We start from the raw sequence: 22,773 nt of genomic DNA on the forward strand, positions 1-22,773 counted from the left end.
ATTTTGTCTACTGTGTTGGGAATACCATTCAAGAAATTACTTTGAGTTTTTCCTTCTGATATCTAAAGCATTCAGGTGGCTCTATCATTTACTCAAAAGTCTTCTCAGCCTCTTTTGTCATTATTCTCCCAAACTCTTTACCTCTTAGGAGAAATTAGGACATTTTTTGTTAAAGAACCAGTTTCTGGAAGAAAAATGAAGGGAAACATATTTCCCACAGCCAGAGCAGAAGGAGAAAAATAAAGAAAATGCTGTCTGAGGATTCCCAGCTCAGAGTGGCAGCCCTGCCTCCCAGCAGCCCCACAAAAGGAGGTAAGACCTACAGGGCAAGGGCTGTGTGACCTGCCTGAGGATACAGGACCCTGGGCAGGCTCAGCAAGATGCCCACATGCCACGGAGGGTGTTTGGAAACAGACTGCTCAACAGTGACACAGCAGACCAATGGCCAAGAGAATCCTCAGAACAGTTGCCATAGAACAGTTGCTGCCATCTTCATTCTATCCCCATTTTCAAGCCTTCCTACTGCAAAACTTCCACTGGGGGGGAGGGGGAGTAAACCCTAAAAAAAGAAAGAAGTTGAATATAAAAAGTATTACATTACATTTCAATCAAATGAAAAAAGAAAGACATTAATATTTTTTAACCACATCAGCAGAATGGGGCTTCGAGTTGGAACTTTTTCTAAGTCGCATTATAGAAAGGACAGAGACGTAGATTGTCCACTGAGTTTGTGTACTGAGCTCTGCTGGAGTATGTCTGTACACAGAGGAGCAGAGGGCTTGAGGACAGCCAAGCGCAAAGCTGAAAGCACCACACACATGCAGCATGATATGGGCAGTACCCAACTGAGCTGCCCTGAGAGAGAGGCCAAGTTGGGAGAGGGAGAAGTTAAGGAAAATCTTCTCAGATGGTTTCTGCAAAGTTTTTAAGTAAACTTTGGGGCCAAATCACTGAAAAAGGAGAACAGAAAAGGTTTGGAATAGCATTCCTGAGGAGCTGTATGAAAAGACAAATCAATTTGTATATTGGTTAACAACAACAAATACCAAGTGGCCTTTCAAGAACATGAAGTCTGCAAAAATGGAAATAAGTGTGTGTTTATGCATTGATTTATGTGTTTATATTCTGCCTTGTTCAACAAAGAACAGAGGTTGCTTACAGGGCATACACAAGAACAGTAAAATTAAAAAAAAAAACTCAGGAGCAGAGAAAATATATAAATAGAGAATAGAAGAAACTCCCATGCAGAATGTTAATAGCTGGGGTGTTCATGAATAATGAGGAAAGATGGAAATCAAGCCATTAGCTGCTCATGGTACTGAGCTTTGTCAAATAAGTGAAGTCAAAATGGGCTGAATAGACTGAAAGAACTGGGGAGAGTGAACTGCAAAATACAACTAAGACAAATAATAGGAAGAGACTGAAGAATAAACAGAAGCTTGTGATCCAAGATTCTATGGTACAAACCATATACTAAGATGCTAGCTAACAGAAGCACACTTAAGAGACCACTGTAGACTAGTTAGCAATGGCATACTCTACCCCTCAAATGCAACTATTCTAAGATAGGCAATGACAAAATACTCAAACCAATTCTGTGATTTGATTTGATTTTCAGATTTGAGAGAGAGAGAAAGACACATTGATTTGTTGTTCCATTTATGCATTCATTGGTTGATTCTTGCATGTGTTCTGATTCTGATCAGAGATTGAACCTACAACCTTGGTGTATGGGAATGGTGCTCTAACCAACTGGGCTACATGACCGGGTCCCAATTTTTTAGCCATTGAGTCAAGAAATACTTACTGATCATCAACTTCTAATAGGCTAAGAACTGAGGATATAAATAAATAAGACAAGATCCTTGAGGTTTCAATGGAGAAGTCAAGGAAAGCAAATAATCACTAGGCAAAGTGATTAGTGCCCTAGTGGGGACATGGGTGCAGCGCTGTGGGCCTGGGGCTTGGTGCCATGCGCAGCTGCTCTGCCTCCCCCTGGGACATCAGGAAAGCACCGCCAATGGGGCCTTTGCCTGGTGTCTTAAAACGTGAGTTGGAGTTTCAGAGAGAAAATGTGACAGAGTGATAATGTCTAAAGGCCTGGAGGCATGAATGCACATTGCATGTTTTTAAATTAAAGGACATTCTGCACTGCTTTATCAAAGCACATAGAAGCGAGTGGTCTGTGAGGCTAAAAAGGGAAGGGCCGTGTGTGTCATCATGTAACCTGCTGGGACTGAGGGAGCCTCAAGGTTTTTATCACAGAAGTAAGAAGCTTCGTGATGTGGAAAGACGCCTGTGACAGCAACACGGAGAATATGTTGGTGGTGGGAATGAGTAGCCAGGAAGACCCCTTAGGAGTCCTACAAATCGCTCATTGGAGAACTAAACTGCAGTGAACTAATCATAGGTCAGCTGTGCAGAGAGGTACTATAAAGGCTGATGGAATTCTCTGTAGAAATGGACCACCTTGGTCACTCCCAGGGGGACTGCAAAAAGCGTGACCTTGCAGGAGGCTGCTGCAATATACTTATATCTCCACATAAGTTTTAACATGTTTGTGGCCTTTGGCCTCATAATTCCATGTCTAGGATTATGCCTTAAGAAAATAATCAGATTTATGTTCAAGGATGTTTACCTAGTGTTATCTAAAACTTAAAGACGTCCAAATGTATAATAATGAGAGAACTGTTAAATAAATTATAGGATGATTTATATAACAGATGACTATATAGTCTTTAAAAATTTGTATTTTAAAGACTATGCAGTGGCATGGGAGAACCTCACAATGAAATATTAAATTAAAAAGTATATAAGGTGATAGTTCAATATACATTTTATAAGGAAAGATATGCATTAATTAAAATATTAAATATTAAAATTCACCAATATATTGTGTTCATCCCTGAGTGGTGAGATAATTTTTATTTTTTCTTCTTCCATTTTTTCCAAATTATATTCAGTGTATATGTATTATTTATAGAATCAGACAGTTTTAAAAATAAATGAATAATATAAAACAGATTCCCAAATATAAAAAGAATTTGAGCTACTGGAAAACACAAGTAGCTGAGAGAGAAATGAGTCTACTTTGCAGCAAAGATGAAGCCAGCCTATCTGGTCACACCCTCACCACCACGGGCATTGCCATTGCCAAAGATTCAGAATCTAATGATGGCATCTTGTCACCTCACTACCCCAGGAAAAGGCAATAGAGAGGGGAAAAAAGTGTCCCTTCAATGCTATCATAGGTACAACCAAGACATAATAGGTGGATCTCCATGAGGATATTCTTGTTACATTTAGTGGCATCCCTTTTCATTTTTATATTTTTAAAAGAACTTTTATTGTTGTTCAATTACAGTTGTCCCCATACTTTTTATATAATTCTCAGTATAATGTATCAAGATCTCAATGTTCCAGAAAACTCAGATAACCAGATTTTTCCCCGGGATATACAGTGGTTGCTACTTTTTGTAATAATGACACTGAGGTGCTTATTATTAGGTTTTTAGACACTTATTACTACCCCCAAACTCTTATGTGATGGTCAGAGTAGGGGGAGGTTTCATCTTCTAATTCTTTAAAAATCAGTTCATATATGATATAATGGAGTTAATTATCTAAAATATTCAATTAACCAGAGACCACCGCCCATTCTCTAAGGGTGCTAAATTAAGTAGAATTTACACAAATGCATCATTTCTTAGTTATTTTAATCACTGGTTGTTAGATCTGAGTAAACAACCTTATCCCCCTTGCAGAAATGTTACTCTCAACCAGAACCCATGCAGCTTAATGGAGCTAGAAAGACGCAACTATCCATGTCATGCATCTTTACATTCATGACATTCACAACTATTAATTTCAAGTGTGCCCTCCATGCTGCCCAGCCATCATAGAGCATTTTCCTAGTTCATTTACAATCCTAGGACTATGAGTCCCTATTCTCTCCAATCTCAAACTTCCAACACCTCCTCCCCCATCTTCACTCTCAGCTCTTGACCTTGATTGCTATTTCACTGAAAAAAATAGAAACAATCATAAAGAGAACTTCCACAAGTTCCCACCAACACCTCCACCCACCCACCAGCAGCTGGGCCCTATATGCTGCCTTTCTCCTGTTACCAGGGATGAACTGTCCATCTTCCTATCTGAGGCTAAACTCTCCACTTGTTCACTAGATCCCAATCCTTTTAAATACTCAAGAACGTTGCTCCAGATAGTCCTGCTTTTTCTTTGTCCTACATCATCTTTCCTCTTGACTGGATTATTCCATCAGCATACAAACTTGTTATTTCCCTCATCTGTTTTGCTCTCCCATTACAAGTTCATATTTCCATTCTTCTTTACCGCAATTCCTCTGAAGACTTGTCTATACTCATATCTCTAAACCCTATTCTATTTCCTCTAAAACCCCCTTAAATCAGGCTTTTGCTTCTTCCAAGCACCAAAATTGCTCTTTACCTACAGTGTCCACTTTTTGATCTACTGGTCAATTCTTTTATTTGACTCCTCAGGAATATTTGGCACCATTGTTCACTCCCTCCATCTGAAAATATTATATTGACTTGTCTTCCAGGACATCACTCTCACTTGGTTTTCTTCCTACTTCCCAGTCTTCTTTGCTTGTTTCTCCTTATTTTATCAATGTTATTTCATTATTTTGTTAACATTGGGTGTCCCAGGATTCAGTCATTGGCTCTCTTCTCTTTTTTATATTATGTTCACTCCTTTAGTGATTGCACTTATTATCATGGCTTAAAATTCTATCTATATACCAACTGCTCCTAAATTTACATCTCCAGCCCAGACCTCTCCCCTGACACCAGACATGGGTGTCCAACTGCCTACTCGACATATCCACTTGGATGTCTAACAGGCATTTCTAACTTGATGCTTGATCTCCCTTGTAATAGACTTGCTCCTCCTTCAGGCTTCCTCTTTTTGCTTAGACCAAAAAGTCAACCCCTGATTCCTCCTTTTGTTTTACACATTGGTCCATCAGCAACATCCTTAAGCTCCACCTTTAAAATGTATCCACAATCTGATTACCGGTAGCCTTTTCTACTGCTTCCTCTCTTATCCAAGTCATTATTAGCTCTCTCCTGAATTGTTTCCAAAACCACCTGACTGGGCTCCCCTGCTCCCTCCCCTGTGGTCTATTCTCATAGGAGCTAGAGAGACCCAAATCTTTACAATGCCCTACGAGGTCACTCACAATCTCATCCCAAACCTTACCACTCTGACCTCACTCTCCTCCAGTCACACGGGTTTTCCTGTCGCTTATCCAACACACTAGGCATACTCCCTCTCAAAGACCTTCCACTTGATGTTGGCTCCCTCTGTTCTTTCCCAGCTATCCCCATGAGTCACTCCCTTGCCTCCTTCAGATCTTTGCACAGATGTCACCTGTTCAGTGAGGCATTTCCTGACCATCCTATTTAAAACTGCAACCCGCCCTCTCCACCAACGCACCCTGTCCCTTTTACCTGCTTTATTTTTCTTCTCAGCACTTATCCTCATCCATTGTATTATTCCTTTTGTTTATCTGGCTCGGGGTTAAGCTGAGTTCACAGTTTACTGTAGCTGTAGGTGTCAGAGGTTAACTTTTCCCTGGTGTCCTCGTTTTTGCCTCCCTTGGTTTTTATAGCTTTCCCTAAAGAGTTCTTAACTACTGTTTGAGATGCACAGTTCTTTCAGCTGTTATTTAAAAAATAGGGTGGTGAGGCATGGGAGAAAGAGCAATAGTCTACAGTCCCTGTGAATAGGTCTCAGTCTGTTACCAAACCTGCACCCCTGCTCTGTGACCTTCACAAGTGCTTTTCAGTTTTGTTTTGTTTTGTTTTGTTTTGTTTGCTTTGTTTTGTTTTCCCCTTAGGACAGAGAAGAAGGCTGCAGGTTGCTTGAGTAGGGTATTTCAGTTCCCCTAGGCTAGTTAGTAGTTTCTGGTAAAGTAGTTTCTCCTGAGGACAGGTCTTGGTGAGCAGAACAGAATGCCCTGGGAATATTTCAAAATAGCCACTTTCCCCTGCCCTACCAGAAACACAAGGGGATTTTCTCCTCTGATCTTTGCTGTGAGAACCTGACAAAGCTCCCAGTCTCCGGAAGTGAAACATACAGAAGTGTTGGGGCCTCCCTGGGGTTTTATCTCTCAGCCTTGTCCACACTGATCTTTTAGCAATTTGTCATTTATACATTAGGTTTCCTACCCCCTGGGATGCTCTGTATCTGCCTGTTTGTGTCTCAGATTTCGTGAGCAACACTTTACCCTGTGACCTTAGTCGTCTGGTGCATCTAAGAAGAGTTGTTAATGTTCAGTGTGTTCAGTTGTTTCTTGTTGGGTGGAGGACACAATTTCCAAGCTCTTCGTATGCTGGACCAGAAACTGGATGTCTGTATTTCATCTTTTTATTCAATTTTTTATTAGCCTTCTCACCAGGATGTAAGTTCTATGAGGACCACGATTTCTGTTTGATTTGTTCACTACAACAGCACCAGGGCTTAGAACAGTGCCTGGCATACAGTAGGCACTCAGTGAACATTTCTTAAGAAACTGAATAAATGAAAAAACCATCTCCCAGTAGTTTCTAGCACAGAAATTTCTTAGTTGGCACCACTGAACAAGGGCCTTCACCTCTATTGTCCCTCTACTTGAAAAGCTCTTTCTCAGTCTTACTCCGTTTAACCTGGTCAACGCCTATGCATTCTCGGTCAGCCTTAGTGTCAGTTCCTCAGGAAAACCTTTCCTTACCTTCAGGTTAAGAATCAGAAGCATTGATAATCCAGTTATTCCATCTCACAGTTACTGTAATTAAATATATGATTACTTCTGCCTATTTAATATTTCTATCCAACATATGATTATAGGTTTTTTAAAGGGAAGAACTATATCTTTCCTACTCGCTTTAGTATACCTGGCACCTAACAGGCTGCTTGACATACATTGGATGCTCAGTAAATATTTGCTGTGTAAATAAAGGCAGGTTATCTAGTCTTGGCAAGATAACTATATTGTCATTACATAACAAATTGCCCCAAAACTTGGCGTCTTGAAAACAACAAATAATCATATATTATCTCTCAGAGTTTCTGTGGGTCACTAATTGAGTATGGCTTAGCTGAGTGATCTGGTGGTGGAGGGTGGGGAGGGAACAGGGGGACCGTGTGCCTCTCATGAAGTTCCAGTTAAGACATCAGTCAGGGCAGCAGCTTTCTGAAGGCTTGGCTGAGGCTGGAGGATGCATGCCTGTGGTGGATCTTTCAAATGGCTGGCAATTTTGTGCTGGCTGTTGACAGGTGGCCTCATATTCTGACCATAGGAGGATCTTTCAAGGCTATTTGAATATTCTCACAACATGACAGCTAGCCTCCCCCAGAGTGGGCAATCTCAGAGAGAGCAAAAGGAAATGGCGAGGTTTTGTTTGTGATCTAGCCTCGGAGGTCACAAATCAGGGCTTCTACCACATTCTGTTTATTAGAAGGAAGCCCCCACATCTGGTCCACATTTAGGTGGCAGAGAATTAGATTCTCCACCTTTGCAAGGAATTGCATCAAGAAATTTGTGGACATATTTTAAAACCAGCCCATAGCCATGGAATAAATTAATGTCTAAGGGGATGAGTAAGAATTTGATGTAGTGACTCAAAATCAAATACCCTAATTTTATAACAGAGAAGGAAAAATAACTCTATAGTAGTTTGAGAGCAATATAATAAAGAATCAAACAGTAGAGCCCTGACCAGTGTGGCTCAGTTGACTGGGTGCCATCCCGTGAAGTGAAAGTTCACCAGTTTGATTCTTGGTCACAGCACCTGCCTGGGTTGTGAGTTCAGTCCCCAGTCACAGTGCATGCCAGAGGCAACCAGTCAGTGTTTCTCTCTCACATTCATGTTTCTCTCCCTTTTTCTTCCCCCCTTCCCCTCTCTTTAAAAATAAATCTTAAAATTTTTTTAAAACAATCCAACAGTAGATTAACAGCTGGAAAGTTTATTTCTTTACTTTAATATCAATATAGGTGCAGAAGTATAATGTTCAAAAATGCTTCTCTACCTGAGAATATTCTAATGGAAAAAATAATACCTAATCCTAGAAGGTTAAGGCTAACAGCCTGCATAGATAGGTAGGTAGGTAGGTAGGTAGATAGATAGATAGAGATAGAGATAAATATAGATATATACATAGATATAGATATAAAGTATTTCAATATATAAAATATTGTATATACAAGGGAGATCCAAAAGGATGCAGAATTAATTATCTTCTGGAGGGTAGGCCCCTTGTAGTATAGGCTTCCCACCCAGGAGAGTGTTCTAGAAACCATTCTGTACCAGTGTACCAGCTGGCATTGTTGTGGGAAGTTGTGTTTGGCTTCAGTAAAGTTTTTTTTTAAGACTTTTTCAACATCTTTGCCCAATTCATGATGGGGGATCTAAGAGCGCACCTGCCCACACCACACTGAATATTCAACAATTTTTTACCAAAATCAGCATGACCCCTGTGCCCCACTCTCCCTATTCATCCAATCTCGCCTTCAGTAACTTTTTTTTTGTTTCCCCAAATGAAAAAAGACCTAAAAGAGAAGCGTTTAGTCAATGTGGAATAGTTGAAACAAAAAACGGCAGAAGCACAGAAAAGCATCAAAGTCGACGAGTTCAGAAATTGTTCTGAGCAGTGGAAAAAAATATCTCAATAGGGTACTGCATGAAATGGAGAGTACTTTGAAGATGACTGAAGTTTAAACATGTAAGAATAAATACACAATTTTTTATAAATAAATTCCATTTTTTGAGTCCTCTCTAATATGTATATATATATTTATGGCTAAGCTAATGAATGGAATAGGTGCAAAATAATTGCCCCTTCCATGCTTGCAGGATTGCAATACCCCTGTAAATATCTGAAAAAGAAACTCTTCAGTCCATTTACACATTGTTAGGATTGCTGGTGGAAAGTTGGGAATGCATTATTTTCTCAGCCTACTCATATCAGCCACATATCTGATCCTAAGATTGGAAAATTAAGTGGATAATGTACAAGGTTAGAATTTGAAAAGACATAAATTCTTTAGCAGAGGCCAAGGTCTCTAACCCACTTCTTGTGGAGAAGTTAGTCTCGGTGTCAGCTTTCTCTGGTTTGGGTACAAGCTGTCTGACTGTGAAAAATCTCTCTCTGGTTTTAACTGACTGCTGCTGTCTTCTTCCTTTCCTGAGCCATTTTGAGCTCAGAAGGATGGTTTGTAGATCAAATAAATAATAAATAGCTCACACCACATAAGAAATATGTGTACATAGAGATGGTAGTGATTTATGGTGGATAAAAAGTTCAGTTTAAAATATGTGTGTACCCCTGTGTCTGAGTGTACTCCTTTTTCATCTGACTTCCTACTAAAGGAACATTTCACTGAAGTGACTTTTTCATGTAACAAAAACTTGCTCCTTCAGGTACTCAAACATTGTTACTTTACTTTAATCACTGTTAATGGACATTTTTTTAAAAAACTACTATAGATTGTTCTACATTTTTAAACTAAGTATGCTAAATTTTAAACATAGCTTGGTGATTCCAGGTTATCGTTGTGATTATTAAAGGTTGTTCTACATTTTACTAGGTAACCGAGTACAACAGGAAGATTATGAGGTTAGGAATCAAAATGACTTTACCAAGTTCTTAAACCTCCCTCACTCACAGTTGCCTCATCTGTAAAAAGGGAAGAATATCCTCCCTGAATTTCTAAACAATTATGGTAAGTATTAAATTTATAACAGATATAAATGTTACCAATGAATTATTGACTATAAAAAAGTAAATACTAAAATAAAGGAGCATTTTAGCCCAAAAATGTTATGCAGCTTCGATTTTAAGGTTTTTGTGTTTATTGTATACAAGTCATGATTTCTTAAAGGAGTTAAAGTATGTTTAAAATTACAGCAAATAGCCTTGGCTGGGTAGCTCATCCATCTGGATGATGTTGGTTAGAACATCATCCAGATACAGAAAGATTGTGGGTTTGATCCCCAATCAGAATATATATAAGAATCAACCAATGAATGTGTAAATAAATGGAACAACAAATCAGTGTTTCTCTCTTTCTCTTCCTCCCTCTCTCTAAAATAAATTTTAAAACATTTTTTTGATTACAGTAAATAGAGTCTAAGCAAACTGCTTTTCCTACAGAAAAAAAATTTTACTTTTAATTATATGATTTTTATAATACCCACTTTTTGGCATGTGGAGTTCTCTTTTGGTTAGTTTTTCCTTTTTTGCTCTAGCTAGCTATCTGAGTTTGCTGGAAGAATGACCTCTGAATAACTGAAGTGGTATAATCTGTGCCTCTTCCTAGCATACATGCAAATGTCATGAATACTTTACATGATATAATATTTTCCATGTTGATTATCTGTGAGAAAGGACAAAGGCATGTGAAAATATGGCCAGCACTGACCACAGCCAAAATGGTTAAGCTTCCTAAGCATTTGGAAAAGGTGCTATCTGACTATATTTATTTCTAATATCATCATCAGATTTTCTACATTAATTTCTAAAAAGCCATAGTTTTGGCCAGTCACATTACTAAACAGAGTGAATGGTATTTGGGGCATTCTCTCTCCAGAGCAGTTGTATAAGCAGTGAGTATCTTTTCCAGAGGGAACCTTCAATCTTACCCTCCCAACTCCATCACAGAGCAAGAAGGACAACTGAGCTACAGAGGCTGTAGGCTCCAAATTTGACAGTGATTCTGAAAGTCATTTCAGGGCAATGCCTAAGAGTAGTTCCTAAACACTAGGCTGTGGCCCACAGCACCAGAATCAGCTGGCAACCTATTGCTTGTTCCGATCTTACACTATTGAAGCCAAATTTCTGAAAGATGAAGCATAGGTACTTGTACTTTCAAGCAAACATCCAAGTGGTTCTCATGAGGTCACATTTGAGAATCACTAGTCAAAACTGGATGAGTGAAGGTGCCCACTGCTCTGCATTATCTCATTGTTAACCAGAATGTTCCCCAGAGAGGTACAGGGCTCTGCCCTTCTCCCACCCCAATAAATACCCACCAAAAGTCAGTAGTACTCTGACTGTCATTCTTCAGCAAGTATTTGCTAAGCTCCTGCCCCACGCACTGTGATGAGGGCTAGCTTTACTACTGCGAATAAAGCAGATGTGGTCTTTTTATCACTAAGCTTAAAATGCTATGGTAGGAGGAGGGAAAGATGGTATATTAAGCAAATGATCACTCAAATTTCTATGTATCATGGGTGCTATAAGGAAAATAGTATGTTTGAAAAGGCATAAATAGTGCTTCAAATATTGATAGAATATGGAAGTAGTCAAAGAAGACTTCCGTCAAGAAAGAAAACTCAACTTGAGATTTGAAATAATGGGCACCAATTTGTAGGATAGGCAATCCAAGAGCTGTTAACAGTGGGTAGTGGGTGCACTAACCCTGAGGCAGCAAGGAGTTTCACTTTTGTGTATGCTTGTCCTCAAACCATACATTCAGGTCCATTGAGCAGTGTGTCTTAGGAAAAGGACAGAATCAGAAGGGAGTCCACAGGACCCATGGGGTCCATTAGGAAATCCCATTCCCAGTCATGGCACATGCCTGGGTTGCAGGCCACTGCCCCCAGCAACCGCACATTAATGTTTCTCTCTCTCTCTCTCTTTCTCCCTCCCTTCCCTCTCTAAAAATAAATAAATAAAATCTTTAAAAAAAAGAAAAAGAAATCCCATTCCTAGATGTTTACTTTATATTTATTATTGGTTTCCAACCTGGGGTTCTAGTAATCAGATTTTACATAGTTTGATCTGAAACAGTGGTTCCCAATCTTTGTTGTACATGGAGTATCCTGAGAAGGTTTTCTTAAAGAGAAAATACTGATGGCTTAGGTTCACTCCTGGAAATTCTAATGTAATTGTTTTGTGGTATAGTCTGGACATGAAGATTTTCTAAAGTTCCACAGATGATTCTAACATGTAAACAATTTTGAGAATCACTATTTAAAGAAAAAAAAAGAAAATTAACTCTGAACTGATCAATGAGGAAAGTCAATGAGCAGTTCAAATAATCTGTGTTTTGCATCCCTTTCTCGGAAAGCAAAGAACAGCTAGTAAAATTGACCCTTAAGTTCTCAGCACACCAACCAGTAAAGATGGACTCACTGGCTCTCTGTGTAGTGTGTACATGACCCTCTGTGACACTCGATCTGATTTCATGAGGGTCTAGTGTGCTGGGCTGAAGAATAAGATTAAGAATATCTTTTCCCTTAGAAAATGTGAAGTTTACTTGGGAAGAGAACTAACATCCACAAAGCAATACAAATAAATACAGCTAAGGTATTAACTGAGACAACAAAAGTGTGAGAGATGGGGAAAACACTTCACTGAAGGCAGGGTAGATGGAAAGAGACAAGAGGATACGGGTCTTAAATGACTGATCTTGGAAGAGGGAAAAGGAGTAAGCCCAGGCGACGAAGTAGGAATAACCGTGGTAGAAAAAGAGGGAACAGGGAAGAAATCTGCTCTGTTGCTAGCAGTGTGGGAGCTGGGAGTGGGAGGAGATCAGCTCTTTCTCCAGTTGATGTTGGCCAATAACCAACAGCCATTATTATATCTTGTTTGCAAGAGAACCATTTCTTGCGGCATCTCCCCTTATAGTGAAGAAGACTGATTCTGTTTTTTCATTTCCTCCATCAGAAGTGACTTACATTTGATTTTCAAGTACTTTGAGGTCAGCTGCCAGGTTTTACATTTTTTAGTTTCTTGAGGTCCTCCAGTCTTCTTGTCACAGGTAGATAAAATATCCTTTTGTATAGTAATGGTATATGAAATGGTATATGATTTATTGATTGCTCAGGTACAAGTTCTTTCAGATTACCTACCTAAAAAGAAATCAAATCATGGATATGTTATGTTACACATTTACTAAGTACCAGGCACTTTGGGAGGAAATGCATATATATTAGCTCATTTAATTTTTACAACATGTTACTAGGGAACTATTATCCCCATTTTTCAGATGCAAACTCTAAAGTTCAGAGAAGGTAAGTGATTTGCCCAAGTTTACACAGCAAGTGTGGTGGAGCCCTGTCTGTGCTCCAAGTCTACCTTATTTCAAAGTTTGACTTGTAGGTATTGCCTTTTACAAAGTTTATAATAGACAAGAAATTAAGATTATTGTTATTACTTTACTACATCTTAGACCTCATGATCACTGTGCAGGAGAACCATCTGTGGCACTTTTTTAAACTATAGAAGCCTCGATCCCACCTAGAACTACTAAATGAGAATGGCTTGGGCAAGGCCTGGAAATCTATAGTATTTTCTAAACTCCCAGGTGCTTATGATATGGAGCCTGGAAAGAGAACAAAGGTCCTGTTCAGTGGCAAGGGCTGGGGAATATTTGTGTGGACTAAATGCTACTTCCTATGCTTGTATACAGGTCTGAAAAAGGTTCCTCACCTGGAAATGTGTATAGCATCTTTCTATTTAAACTGCTGGAAACAACCATAGTAAGGAAAACAGTGATGATGCTAATTAAAAGAAGCAAGTTTGAAAGGACACCATGCTGGAGGACCTCCACCAATCCCAAATTTGGGGAACTTGTGAAATGTCACCATTTCCACTCAGCAATGGCCTATGGAATTGTTGCATTCTCCAAAAGGTGTCAAAACATACTACACTAGCCCTGTTGTTTGTGGTTTGCAATATGCTTCCGAAGCTGAAGCCTGCTTAAGATGAACCCACTTGCCAGCTTCACTTATTTTAGCATATATTTTTTGCATCCTTATAAATTATTTTATTTAAATACAGGCTGAGAGAGGTCAGATGCTCAACACTACTACAGAAAATGTGTATGGAACAGGCTTGGGCACCACTAAATAACAACAATCTTGTTAAGCATAATCTCAACAGCTTTAAATGGTTTTACAACTAGCAAGTGGCTATTGTAAGCAAAGGGGGATGGGAGAAAAACACAGTGGGGTGGGAAAACCAGAAGCTGGCCTTTAGAGTATTTGGAAATAAAGTGGGATAGGTAGGTTCAGGTCAATCCTTTATCCTTTATCCTTTTGGGGGCAATTAATATTCATTGAAAGAATGAATCATTCTCAATGTAATTCAGAGAATTGTTCTGAAATGATTATACTTAAAACTAAATTTTCTTGCATTTTGGGGCAGAATTCAAGGACTGTTAACGTAAAATGAGCCATAAAGGAAATTCAGGCATTTTTCCATTTCCTTAAGGACTGAGCCACTAAGCAGAAAGCAAAACTGAAATTAAGTTTTATGAAGCATCTATCAATCATTTGCAGGATTGTGGCTTATTTGAAGCTCTGTGCTAATTTGTTGTTTCATAAGTAATCGAAAATTACCAAGAAATGCATAAATATTGAGTTTGTTTGACATTTCCTAAATATAAATACAAAAGAATATAAATAAATCAACTTCTGGAGATATGAGGTATACCTATCATTGGATCTTATGTAACAACTCATAACTTCCCAGGCTTTCAAAAATAGACAAGGACATAGCAATTAAAGAACAGTTTTGGAACACATAAACTTAATCCAAGCGATAAAATTAAGGCCATAAATTTTTTTGCCTACCAGATCCTACACATTCATTTGTTGTTACAAATGGTTTAATATAGACAGGCAGGGCAACCTACCTAACATCTCCATATTCTATGATTCCCTGGGAAGTGGCAATTATCAAACACAGAGAGAAAGTGGAAGAGAGCAATTAACATCATAATTTCTTTTGCTTTATCAAGTCTGAATTGCAACAGGCTATTTTAGTGTTTTGTTTTATACAATTAGAACCTTCTGCCATTTGATGAGAACACACTATTGGGATTTATTCTTAGAGCAATCTCATCAAATAGAAATATTTCAAAAGCATCAACTGAAAAATGGGCATGTACTTAACAGAGGAAAACCTAGGATGTCACAGTATGGGAAATTACCTCTGTACATAAAGCAGTTTTACATAAATACCTTTGAAATCATAGGCTTACACAGATCTACCAATTACTGGTGGTAATTATGAAAGCACTACGCTACACAGAGGATCTGCTACCTATCCGTGCTTCAGAACGTGACTACACCAAGATCCACCCTCCCCAGTAATGCTTCTTTGCTCTCAGTGATTAAAAGACTCACTCTGCAAAGGTGAAAAAGGAAAAAGCTGAGTGATGTAACATCTTTTTAAAAAGTGAATTCCTCATTTTACATCTTAGTTCTATATTTATAGAATCATAAAGCATTTCATCTGGGAGAAACCTTGAAGATCATGAAGCAACTCTTTACAGATGAGGAAATTCAGACCCAAAAGACTTAAGTAGCAAATTCAAGGTCATCTCCCTAGCTCACTGCTGACCTACTAGGTATATCATTAGTGCTCCAGCTTATTAGAGAGAGACAGAGAGATTTCCCTCTCACATTCTACCAAATGGAAATTCTTTGAGGTTATCAACTAGCTCTTTTTTGGGGGGAAGGTGCTAAACCTATTGGTCATTCCCATATTAACACCTTGAATACTTTACACAGGCGTCTAGGTGATGTTTCTGTGGAAGTGTGAAAGGGAGGCTTGTTTGAAACTGTGGAGCGGGAAGCAGAGAGACAATCACACAGGAAGGTGGGGGTGCACTGAGCTTGCCATCCCACTCGGAAAGTCTACCTGTAGGTTCTAGCTTACTACTTGTATGACCGTAAGAAAGTTATTTGATGTCTTTGAGCCTCAATTTCCTCATCTCTATAACCAGGATAATAACAATTACTCCCAAGCTTATTATAAAGTTAGATTTCAGGTTTTTACATGAATTATGAAAATAAGCAAGTAAAATATCTGGCAATTAGTAGGCACTCATTAAATGTTAGTACTTCATTTTTCTTTTCATTCATCACTATCCCGACCAAAAAAGATCTAATAAAATCAAAGTGGTTTTTAGACCACTGGGCCTAAATTTTCTTATCCATGAAATAAAGATAAGACATCCTACTTCACAGGGCCACTGTGAAGGTTAAATGTGATAGTGTCTGTGCAAGTGTTGTACAAAGTGTTGGGCTGGCCAAAAAGTCTGCATGGTTTTTTGCATAAAATAAAAAACACGTTTTTCATCTTCACCAATAAAACTATTGATTTGGATATTTTGAGTATGCCAGCTATCTCCTGCATGGTATAATGTTGGTTGATCTCAATTAATGTCTAGATTAGATCACTGTCAACTTCAACTGGTCTATCTGACCGTGGAGCATCATCCAGTGAGAAATGTCCAGTACAAATCTTCACAAACCACTTTTGACACATTCGATCAGTCACATAACCTTCTCCATATACTGCACAGATCTTTTTCTGCATTTCAGTTGCATTTTTGCCTTTCTTGAAATAATAAAGCATAGTATGCTAAAAACATGTTATTTTTCTTTCATCTTCAATATTAAAATAGCTACACAAAAATTCACCTATTTTAATGTGTTTTTCTTAAATGCATGATGATATGACAGATGTCGCAATAGAATCTAACAAATTGTTTTGGATGAAGTTAAGACAACTAAGCACTACTAGAGCCATCCTACAGGGAGAAAAAACAAACTTACTTTTTGGCCAACCCCATACATACTGCTAGACACATAAGGGTTTAGTACTATTATTGCTATTATCCACATCCCAATACTCCAGACTCAATACTTTCTTTTCTAAGTACCTGACACTCTTCCTTCAATCCCTAACTTGTCCTCTTCTCAGGTCAAATGAATAGTCCCTTAGAATTTGCCATGGGCTGGGTGGGGGTGTGGTGCTCCATAGCAAAGCCTGGCCTCTCTTTATTACCCACTGTGATCTGTCCCTCCATCCAACTCTTGCACAGCACATGTTTATTACCTCACTTGACACTTACCACATATTGTTAAGATATTTTTGCACTTATATATTTGGATTCTTCTACTAAATTACTGGACTCTTCAAGGACAAAAAAATGTGTTTTTTGTTTGGGGTTGTTTCTTTTTCTTTAACATACAAACTCCACACGTCTAGCAGAGCACTTTGATCAGAGCAGGCTCACCATAGCTGTCTGCTGAGTGATCGAGCATTTACAGTATTGAATGTGGCCCACAGCTTTGTTTCAGTTACTCTGCTTACATTGAAAATTTCCAGAAGACTTAGTGGATTGAAACAACCATTGTTATGTTCATAGAATCTGTAGGTAGGAATTTGGACCGGGCCCAGTGGGAATGTTTTGTGTCTGGTCCTAAATGTCTCATACTGAAAGGCTTGAAGGCTGGAGGCTGAAATCACCTGAAGGCTCATTTGCTCACATTTAATGCCAGCTGTCAGCCAGGAACTTAATAGGAGCTGTCCACTGGAACATACATACATAGCCTCTTCATGTTGACCTGGGATTCTTCTACAATATTATGTCTGCAAAAAAGATATCTGAGCAGAAGCTGTGTCCTTTATATGCTCTAGCCTCAGAAGTCACACCGCATCACTTCTGTCCTATTTTACTGGTGGAGAGGAAGAAGTCATGACCTCACCCAAGTTCAAGGGAGGGGAAATAAAATCCATTTCTTGATGGCAAAAGAGGTTGGTTGTGAAGGACCATGTCACAATGGAAATAATGCTGTGGAAATTTTTCAAAAATATAATCTGACACAGCCTTTGCTGTTCTGATGAAATAACACCAAGTTTATCTGTGTTTTATTTTTGATGGGCTGTCTTACTCTTAAGTCTCTAAATATATGGCATGAAATCTAGAGGTCATTTGTTTTACAAATCCAGAGGCGTGGAAAAGACTCAGGCTTAGTAAGCATGGCTACTAAGTAAACACCCCTCTCCAGTGAATGGTCAACTGGATACTCAGTGACAGAACCATTGATTATTTTTAGGGAATAAGTGAGCAGTCCCATATTTAGCAGTTGGTTGAAACTTCTCTTTCCTCCCCCAAAGGTGTCTTATCTTTGATTCTACAGAGCTGGCTCCCTGGTTGGTTTTCCTGACTGAGAGCTGACTCCTTCTATAGCTCAACTAACAATCTGTCCAGGATGCTGTCATGCTTAATAGCTTGCTGATGGTTGCATGGCCCAGAGAGAGTAAAAGACTATTTTTCAAGTTTATATGTTCTCTACTTTTCTGTGAAAGATTCAGAATTCTTTCTGATCAGTACTTTCCCACACCTAACAACCAAAAAACAAACAAACAAAAGTGGATAAGATGACAAAAATATAGATATTACAGACCAAGAGTATGAAAAAATAATCTGCAGGCATGTATTATTTTAACAGGGAAGCAGGTTTCTCCAATAAAAGGCACACAGTAGAATTTCCACGTGGTCAGTTTAATACAAAATATTTGTTCCCTTCCAAGACATACAGCAAGCAAAACCATGGGGGAATAAAGTCTACACACCTGTACATACACACACACACACGCCTCCTTTTAGTGCTCTTTCCTGCTCTGTCCAACCTTAACAGCACTGGCTACCATGATAGCTAATCACCCAGGCCTTTTGGTCTGCTAAGAAAATTTCTTGAGCTACACACACACACACACACACACACACACACACGATTTTGCTACACCACTCACCCAGCTTCTCAGAGTCCTAAAGCCAATCTGCTCCACCAGTCCTGGTGAATTGATTGACTACTGAATTAATCATTCCTCCTAGGTACACTGTTTGTTTTTAGGACTAGACCTTTGGACTTTCAGAAACCAGTAGCAAGAATCAGCAATACGTAGTAAAAGCCTTAAAAAAGTGAAAATCTTTTGACCCACCAGTCAGACTGAAAATAATTGAACCCAAACATGTATGTGAGGTAGATGTAGTATAGATGTTTAACACTATGTTACTCATCATAATGGATAAATAAAGGGGAAATTTGGAATAATCATAATATCCAAAAATAGGAGAATAGTTAAATAATGACTAGAAAGCTACATAATGACATCATATGCAAACATTTAAAATAATACATTAAGTAATATTTATTGGCATGGAAATTCTTTGAGAACACATTATGAAATATGAAAAGTAGGTTACATAGCACAATATAGAGAATCATCTGGTCTTGGTAAGTATATTTTTATATGTATATATTTTTCCACGTATGTATCCACCCAGGAAAATTCTGGGAAAATACACACCAAAATATTGTGTTACAAAACCTATGGCAGGTGTTTTGAAATTACTTTCATTTTTATTACTTTGCTTATTTGAGTTTTTTATTTTTACCCAATGATGTGTATTACCTATATTCATTTTCTAGTTTAAGTAAGTTAAAAATAGTGGTAAGTCAGTAGAAACTATATTTCAACCACATACTTTTGCATTTCTCCTCAAATTTTATTCCATTACCGGCCATCCATTTTCTCCATGGATGGTCTAAGTTTTAAGAGATAGTAGTAGGTAATTATATTACTGAAGTATTACAAGTGCACAAATCTTACAGCTCAATATGCGCAGTACAATAGGTAATTATTTTAAAATGAAAATGGAGGTCAATGTCTGTACCTAAAACAAAAGATAAATAAGAAGTAGAAATTTTGGTGCCAAGACAATGTATCTTCATTGCCCGAATTCAATCAGAGCTAGAACAAGGGACTGCCAGCCGGGCTGTTTCATGGGGAGTCACCATACTGGGGAGCGATCCGCCTTTGCTGAGAATGTAATGCATTGGGCAGCATTGTACCTACCAAAAATTTTCTCAGGAAGAGTGAAACGTGTGGATTGAAGAAATACTTGGAAAAGGCAAATATTGGGATGGGATGGGAGACCTCCCAAGGGACATACATGCTTAGGCCCCATTTTCTAAAGAGGCGAGTCAGGTTAACGTCAGGGTTTCTGATTTGCTAAATGGTGTACATGAATTTCAGGACAGCACTTAAGCCTGAACTTAAGAAAAATAGGCAAGACTCAGCTTTCTGTGGTCTTCCTTTTACAACTTTCCCCTGCAGTGGTCAGACTCTCCTCTACTTAAATATTTAAAGTTGATTTGTCGGGGTGACAAATTTTTGGCCTGCCCAGAAACTCACGTGCTTCATTCAAACCTTGAATCTAGCCTGGAAACTCTCAAGGCTCAAAGTCTCACCAACAATACCAAGTACCAGAGCTTCTGCCTCCAAGTGGCATCTTCACGGGATTATGTTTACAACCATTAAGTAATCTGCTATCGAAATCCCTTAATAGTTCCCATTAATAAGACTTTGTTGCCAGAGTATAAGAGGATAGGCTATATTCTCCCTTTCTGTGAATTGTCCAAATTATCGGCCCTTAGTATTTTGGTTCTATGTAAATACAGTTTAGGTAACATTATTAGGATTTCTAGAAACATCACCCTTTGGAGATAGCGCAATACTCCACACAGTCATCTGTCAACCACCTTCTACATGAGCTTAAAGGAGCTGACAAGTCAATGGATGACAGACTGTCTGATGGATACGATGACAGAGAGATTCACAGCCTGTCTGGAAAGAGATTATCACCACCTAAAACCCTGGGGAGTGTGAACTTTGAAGGAAGAGAAAGATCGCTGGACCAAAGAGAGGGAAAGATAATTTCTCACAGCAGCATCGACATGTGCAATTTCCCGAAGTGTGTTCTATAGAACATAAGTTTAAAAAGATGTTAATAGGTGTTATCAATAAAAGACTCTGTGACAAAAAAAAGTGTGCAAAAACAATGGGTTAAATATCAGACAAACACAAAATTAAGAATGTTCTATTAAAGACAACAGGGAAGAAAGGCTTCTTCAAAAGTGTCAAAGCTATTAAAGACAAATAAAGGCGGTCACGGCAGTCATAGCAGTGGGCCTGTCCCAGCTCCTGTCAACAGAGAGCCTGCTGCGAGGAAAGCAGTTTGCCTATAGCCTCCAGCTGCGGCATCTTCTAATCTACTGCAGTGTTTGTACTGAGACCACTCTCCCCACAGGCTGCTCCCAACCAGGGACTGAGCATGGGAGGACAACCACCACTGGGCCATTCCTGCCCAAAGTAGGACTCTGCTAATGGGAAACTTTTGCTCTGGGGCTCCCAATGGACCTTGTGATGGATCTTGTATCTTATGTCTTCTGTATCTTGACTATGGTGGTGAGGATCTGCACATGTGACAATGTTGCACAGAACTAAACACATGTATATAAATAAGTATAGGTAAAACTGGAAATGTCTGAATAAGGTCTGTGGATTGCATCAATGCCAGTTTCCTGATTTTGCCATGGTATTATAGTTATGTAAGGGGGGGAACTGGATGAAGTATATTGGCAACTCCCTGTAGTATTTCTTCTAATTGCATGAATCTACGATTATCTTAAAATTAAGAATTCACACACACACACACACACACACACACTTTAATCTTTCCTAATGGGTTAACATTTACCTTCCCAAGGAATAGATGTATATTTTAATGGCACCTAAAGCAGACAATGCCTTTATCCAGAAGAGCAGTTCCAATAGCTGGCTGCCTTTCTATCTAGGATAGACCCAGGGGAAAGATATTTTTATGCAGGCAAGTCTCTTGGAAATGTTCACATCTCACGACATCAGCAGCTGCCTACTCCACCCACTCCATTTTCCTTCAGTGGATTGAAACTAAAAGTTCATTCTTATTCATGAAGAGCTGTGCTTAGCCTTGTCCAACTTGGTAACTGACTATTTGCACATTTCCCTGTGTTATAGAGAAAAACTTAAGAAAACTGTCTCATTCTAATTTTCTGAAGGTGAAAGAAAAGTTTTATTCTTGAAATGTATGTCTAGGATGTCAAAGCATGAGAAATAAAAAGGCTGAATTCAAGTGGGTTTGTAAAAGCTTCCTCCCTCACTCTCCTCTAGGCTACTATGGAGGAGTAAAAGGCTTTTTCTCAGTTGACAATCAATCAACAAATATTTACAACCTTTTCAACAAGCTTTTCAACCATTACTAGATCATTAGAGAAGACTTCGAGCTGCCTGGCCCCTTAAAGGCTTTAGGGATTTAGCAGCAGAAAGATGAAACCACACAGTTAATAGAGCTCCCACTCTGCTCCCCCACTTCAACCGCAGGTAGCTTTCAAGACTCAATTTGTGGTTCTGGACAAATGGGCTGGACTAGACTGGGAACCCAGAACAGCAGCAAATGAAAAAAGCGGTAAGCAATTAGAAAATTCTAGTTATTGTTAGAAACTACTTGATTATATTAGACCTGTTTTAACCCCTTCCCTCCAAAAGGCAGGTTAAACTACATAAAATAAACATTTTTTTACTATTTGTGCTCCTTATCTGGATAATTGAAAATATTCTGCAATTAGTACGTTTAGTAATTTGCCTTTATAAATAACCTGTGGGCCAATATAGTAAGCTATCTACTTAAAATGTTGATTTTATTTATTTCCTTGCACATCTCTCTGTGGTCAGCAGGCTGGAAATATCATATTTGCTTACAAGACAACAGTCCAGGAGTTCCATAGTGATCACTTAAAACCTCAGAGGGTGGGGAGAAGGGGTATATGGGAACTCTCTGTAATATCAGCTTAGTTTTCTGTAAACTAAAAACTATTCTAAAAAATAATTAAAAGTATTAATTAAGAACAAAAACCTCATAGGGAACCAGAGTTAAGGTGACAAACATATCTGAATAATTTCCTTACTTTATATTCTGATACCCTGGATTTCTCCCCTTTCAAGCAGGTATAACAAAAGCCACCTACACTTATTCCCCACCCCACCCCCAAAATCTGCTGGTTCTGTTTTGAAAGGAATCTACTAAAGGAGGTGGGAAGAAATAGCTGGAGGAAGAGACCC

This window comes from Phyllostomus discolor, chromosome 1 (genome assembly GCF_004126475.2).
Source record: "Phyllostomus discolor isolate MPI-MPIP mPhyDis1 chromosome 1, mPhyDis1.pri.v3, whole genome shotgun sequence".
In the NCBI taxonomy this organism is placed as follows: domain Eukaryota; kingdom Metazoa; phylum Chordata; class Mammalia; order Chiroptera; family Phyllostomidae; genus Phyllostomus; species Phyllostomus discolor.